A 5,165-nucleotide genomic window follows, 5' to 3' on the forward strand; every position below is an offset into this window, starting at 1 on the left:
ACAGAGTGAGAAAACTTTAAACAAGAAATAAAACCATCTAAAAATGTTAAAAGGCATTTCCAATGTCACCAATATAGGCAGAATGGCAGCTCTCTGGAATTCTACTTAATTGTTCAAGACACTGCACAGAAGTGCCTTTCAATTTGCAACTATTAATTTTTTAGAGAAATACTGCTTAGTAAGATATTCAGGTACCAGAATAGTTCTTGATGTAGATGAAGCTGATTTTAGATGATATTCAAAAATTGTAAAAGGAGATTTTTGCATTTATTTGACATTGATCTCTATAACTTTTTAACTGATTATATTATTTCCAAACAGATTTCTGTAAGATTTTACAGAAGTATGAGATGGTCCAAAATTAGAAAACGTCATTCAGATTTTTAAAATATCTCTTCATTGGCTCGATCTCCTTGAATTTCTCTTTTTCTCTCTCTCTTCACCCTTAATCATATATACCTTTGTGTACATACCTATGCATACGCCTTACCCATATCTATACTTATATCTGTTACATGTGTCTATACCTATATAATCTCTTTTTCAAGTTTGCCTACAAATTTTTATTTCTATTTCAGATTAATATGAGAGTACAAATGATTAGGTTACATCATTTGCATTTATTAGGTAAAGTTCAAGTTGTAGTTGAGCCCTTCACCCAGAGGGTGTGCTGTACACCCTCACATTGTGCCCATTAAGTGAGAGTTTACCATCTTCCTCCTTCCCGTATCTTTTCTCCCTCTTCCCCATCTTGAATTTTAAAATGAACAAGACACTTGTTATAAATAGGAATTAATTTTGTTTCACACATTAAATAACAAAACTGATTCATTATTACTTAGGGCAACATTGCTCAATAACTTTCTGGATTCTCTTAATTTCTTAAACCAAAATTTTGATTATGGTTGAAGAAACTTTTTCTTAGTCAATATCTCGGTTGCAAAATATTCTTAAAATAGAGGGTGATATTTGATTTTTTTAAGTTTAATGCATAATTCTAGTAATTCATTCTTTGGTTATGCCTCTAATAAAATACCGTGCATCTTGTATTTGAATTGAATTGTTTTGTTGAGAATGGTGGAAAGTGCTCTAGGGTATCTTTTGCTTTTTACAGCTAATGAATGATGTTGAAAATTCAAGCTTCCAAGAAGAAAAAATAAGAACCACACTCCAAAATCGGCTTTGAAATTTCATAAATTCAGATTCCAAATTTGTCTCTGTGCTGAAGGAATACTTTCATGACTTATAATTGTCTCCAAGATGCACCATAAATAAAATTTTGAAATTTAGGTTAAGTTTCTTTTATTTCACAAGATTTAACAATGAGAAAGTTATAAATGATGTGCAATTTTTACTAAGATAGCAAAAATTAAGACTAATATTCTTACCAATATAAAATACCAGTTTCCTCCATTCAAATAAAAAGGTAGGGGTGAAAACATATATTTTACAGGCCTGAGAAATTTCATCTTTACCTTATGCAAACTGAAGACTTCACAATTCCAACCTTCCCAACCACTTTAAGCAAAACAAAAAGTAATACAATAAGCAAGAGGTGTTTCGATTCAGCATTTTTCGTGTCTTCCTCTTTCCCTAACACCATTCCCTTTTAGAGCAAAGAGTGAAAGACATATGGAAGAGATAGATTGGGAAACACATTATAGTTTTTCTTTGGGGGAGGATAGAATACAGTACTAGAACTGCTATGATCTGAATGTCTATAGTCTCCTAAATTTCATATTTTGAAATCCTCACCCCTGAGGTTATAGTGTTAGGTGGTGAGTCCTTCTGGAGCTGATGAGGCCAGGGGGTTCCGCCCTCATGAATGGGGTTAATGCACCCCGTGAGGACTCTGATAACGAATCTAGCTCTAAAGCAGCGTCATCTCACCAGACACCAAATCTGCCTGCATCTAGATCTGGGGTTCCCAGCATCCAGAACTGAGAGGAATCCATTTTTGTTGTCTCCAGGCCATCCAGTTCACGGCATTTGATTACAGCAGCCCAAACACGGTAAAAACCATTTAATGAGTTTCTCACGATTTTGCGCTTTAATTTTAGTAACTTACAGTTAAAAGACACTGACCGATGATATGGGCTGTATGTGCTGCAGACGCTGCTCCCCATTTTTTTGCTAACAAAATACTCTTATTTTCTCATTAACAAATTTCATGTCACTTGCCTTATTATCCACCTTACAATGTCACTAAATGTTTAAATAACCTGTTTTTCCTCTTCAGAAGGCTTTATAGTGTGCTTTTGTGTCTGTACAGGTATGCATCTGTGTGTTTCAATCTTTTCCTCCTTCTCCATCTCCTAAGGGGATATTTCAGGAGTATAGTGTTTAAGTTACACTATTTATTTATTGCCCTTTTATTCTTTTTGCTTGTCTCCTCCATCACTTGTGAGCTTTACTATTCCCAGTGCATTCTGATGAGTAAATCATCAATCTGAGAACAAGATGGGTATTTATCTTCAGTGCTTCATGTCACTTTGATCGCCTGTCTCAGCTCAAGTAATTCTTCTCTGATTTCAGATTTTCATCCAAAGCTGTCAGACTCAAGGGAAGACCCCTTGCAGAGTCAGAAGTCACCTCTAAAATCAATGATACAGTGGACAGATAGATACATTTGTCAAACGCTCCACCCCCTAAGTGGAAGTGTTAAAGAAAGGCCGAGGGTATTGTTTTTTTTTTTTGTTTGTTTTTTCCTTTTTTTTATTTTCATTAAATCATAGCTGTGTGGGTATTGTTTTTTAAACCACATGCCTCAAAATGTTGAAGTTTTTATTTTTAACTCCTTAAATAAAATTGCATTTTATTTCTTTAAAAATAATGTGAGAGTCTTAGACTCTTGAGGACTCGAGCGTCTTAAATATTTTGATTCTTATGTTTAAAAACATAAACAATATTTTTTTTTACTTGGAGAAAACGTACCAACTTTTTCTGTCTGCATGAAGACAAAGCCATCATTCTACACACAGATAGTATCTTCTTTTTTATAGTTTGGATTGGAAAGTGATAAAAGAATGTGAGCAATAATTACGTTAATGAACTGTCAATGAGGCATGTTTGATTTTCCCACTTGTTATGAAAATAGCCTTGTGTTACCTATTAGATTGTGTTAGAAATCAGAGAAAACAGGGGATGCCATGTCAATTATTTTAACTAACATAACAATAAACTGTATAGAGTTTATGCATACATAAACTGTTCCTAAAGTGAAGTGCTAGATACCTAAATTCCACACAATTTAGGGTGGTTACAGTTTTTTTTTTTTTTTTTTTTAATATGGAACGCTTCACGAATTTGCGTGTCATCCTTGCGCAGGGGCCATGCTAATCTTCTCTGTATCATTCCAATTTTAGTATATGTGCTGCCGAAGCGAGCATGGCGGTTACATTTTTAAATTGCTGTTATAATAATTCTATGAGCTAACATATATAAACCACTGAGAATCAGACCTGATACTACTAGTACTCAATAAGAGTTTTTAAATTTAATTCATTCATTTATTTATTAGAGACCAGGTCTTGCTCTGTTGCCCATGCCAGAGCATAGCAGCAACATCATAGTTCACTATAGCCTCAAACTCTTAGGCTTAAATGATCCTTTCACTTCATCCGCCCCAGCTGAGACTACAGGTCCCCACCATGATCTGGCTAAATTATTTTTTATTGTTTTAGACATAGAGTCTTGCTGTTTTTCCTAGTCTGGTCTCAAATTCTTGACTTAAGTGTTGGTTACAGTTTCTTACTTACTATCTTCCCAAAATTAATAATTTTGTTATACATTTTTTTAAACTAGATTTTAAAATTTAGTCTCTGTGCTCTATCTTTTCCTTTGCTCTTTTCCTTGCGTATTCCAAATCTGTCTTCATCATTTTTCCTCACACATCTTCTCCCCAGGTCACAATAAATCAGAAGCAGACACTCATGGAAAAATTACTAAGGTGAAAGATTGAAATGTGTACTAGTTGAGCAACTTGACTATCCTCAAAAGATCCAAGGAGGTTTCAAAGAAGTTAAGAAGAAGAGATTGTGGAGGGTTTGTTTAATGGAAGGCGTATTTTCTGTACCCTTGAGCAGGCTGTGTATGGTCTTCAATGCCAAATTCTCCTCAGCGTAAGATACCTATACCCCCTTATATTCTGCTCTCTACCTCTGTCTGCCCAAGTTCTGAACATGTTTAGCTGAAATTATCATCCTGAACAGAGGCTATGGTGATGAGGTTTGCCTGAGGGATAAAAACCTGCTGTGTGACCACTCAAGGTGAAACTGAACAGAGCCAGTGAATTTTCTGATGAGGTTGAAATAGGAGGAGCGTAATGACACTGTTGAGAATTCATTTGTTCAGCAAAAAATGTATTGGGCTGCCAGACACTGTTCGAGCATAAGGATACAAAATCAAGCCTTCTAAGCCACATGGAGCAGAGAAACTGAATCACACACCATCACAGAAGAAGCAGAAATATGGGACATAGCACAGTTCAGAAGGAAAAAGGAAAACTCTTCCTGAGCTAAAATTGTTTTGTGTGCAGAAGAATGGATCTCCCACGCTCATCTTTGACAAAATCTTTTCAATTTTTTTAATACTAGTGTAGAAACGTATTTTAAAAGTGTTAAAAAGCTATTGTTTCTTAAAACTGAAATTTGAAAATTTCTAGAGTGAGAGACTTAGAATTTGCTACAATTTAAGGACAGCTTCATGTATGTTTAAAATGCTCATTTTGATAAACCTAAATTGTTCAGAAAATAAAAGCAAAAGATAAAAATATAATTTAGAAAGGAATTTTCGTTTTTTACCTTTGGATAAGAGATTTACTATTCCATTGTTAGTAGAGAATGCAATTTCTATCAATGCTAAATTTATGTTCTTTGAATTTTATTGTGTATTTGACATGAAATATATGTAATTTAAAAAAATTTTTATGGTCATCCATGAGAATGTGTGTACATTTGTATATGTTTAAAAAAGGGTGTAACAAAAAGTAAAATGCAACTGTGCTTATTTTTATTACATGTATTTTAAATCATTAAAGCAAAAATGTCTTTGAACACTCTTATTACTTTTTTGGCATGTCACATAATACACCAGACAGCACATGCACTCTATACAGAGTCCTTGACTTTTTTTGCAGACATCTTTAGGTAGTTAAAACTTTTCCA

General features: G+C 34.1%; 1 non-coding gene across 1 annotated transcript; it reads right to left on the minus strand.

Annotated features, from left to right (window-relative positions):
- Positions 1-3,282: 3,282 nt before the first annotated feature.
- On the minus strand, positions 3,283-3,389 carry LOC128568208 (U6 spliceosomal RNA). Its single transcript, XR_008375031.1, has one exon. It is a non-coding gene; the product is annotated as a U6 spliceosomal RNA (small nuclear RNA).
- Positions 3,390-5,165: the final 1,776 nt, after the last annotated feature.

This window comes from Nycticebus coucang, chromosome 16, assembly GCF_027406575.1.
Source record: "Nycticebus coucang isolate mNycCou1 chromosome 16, mNycCou1.pri, whole genome shotgun sequence".
Classification (NCBI taxonomy): Eukaryota; Metazoa; Chordata; class Mammalia; order Primates; family Lorisidae; genus Nycticebus; species Nycticebus coucang.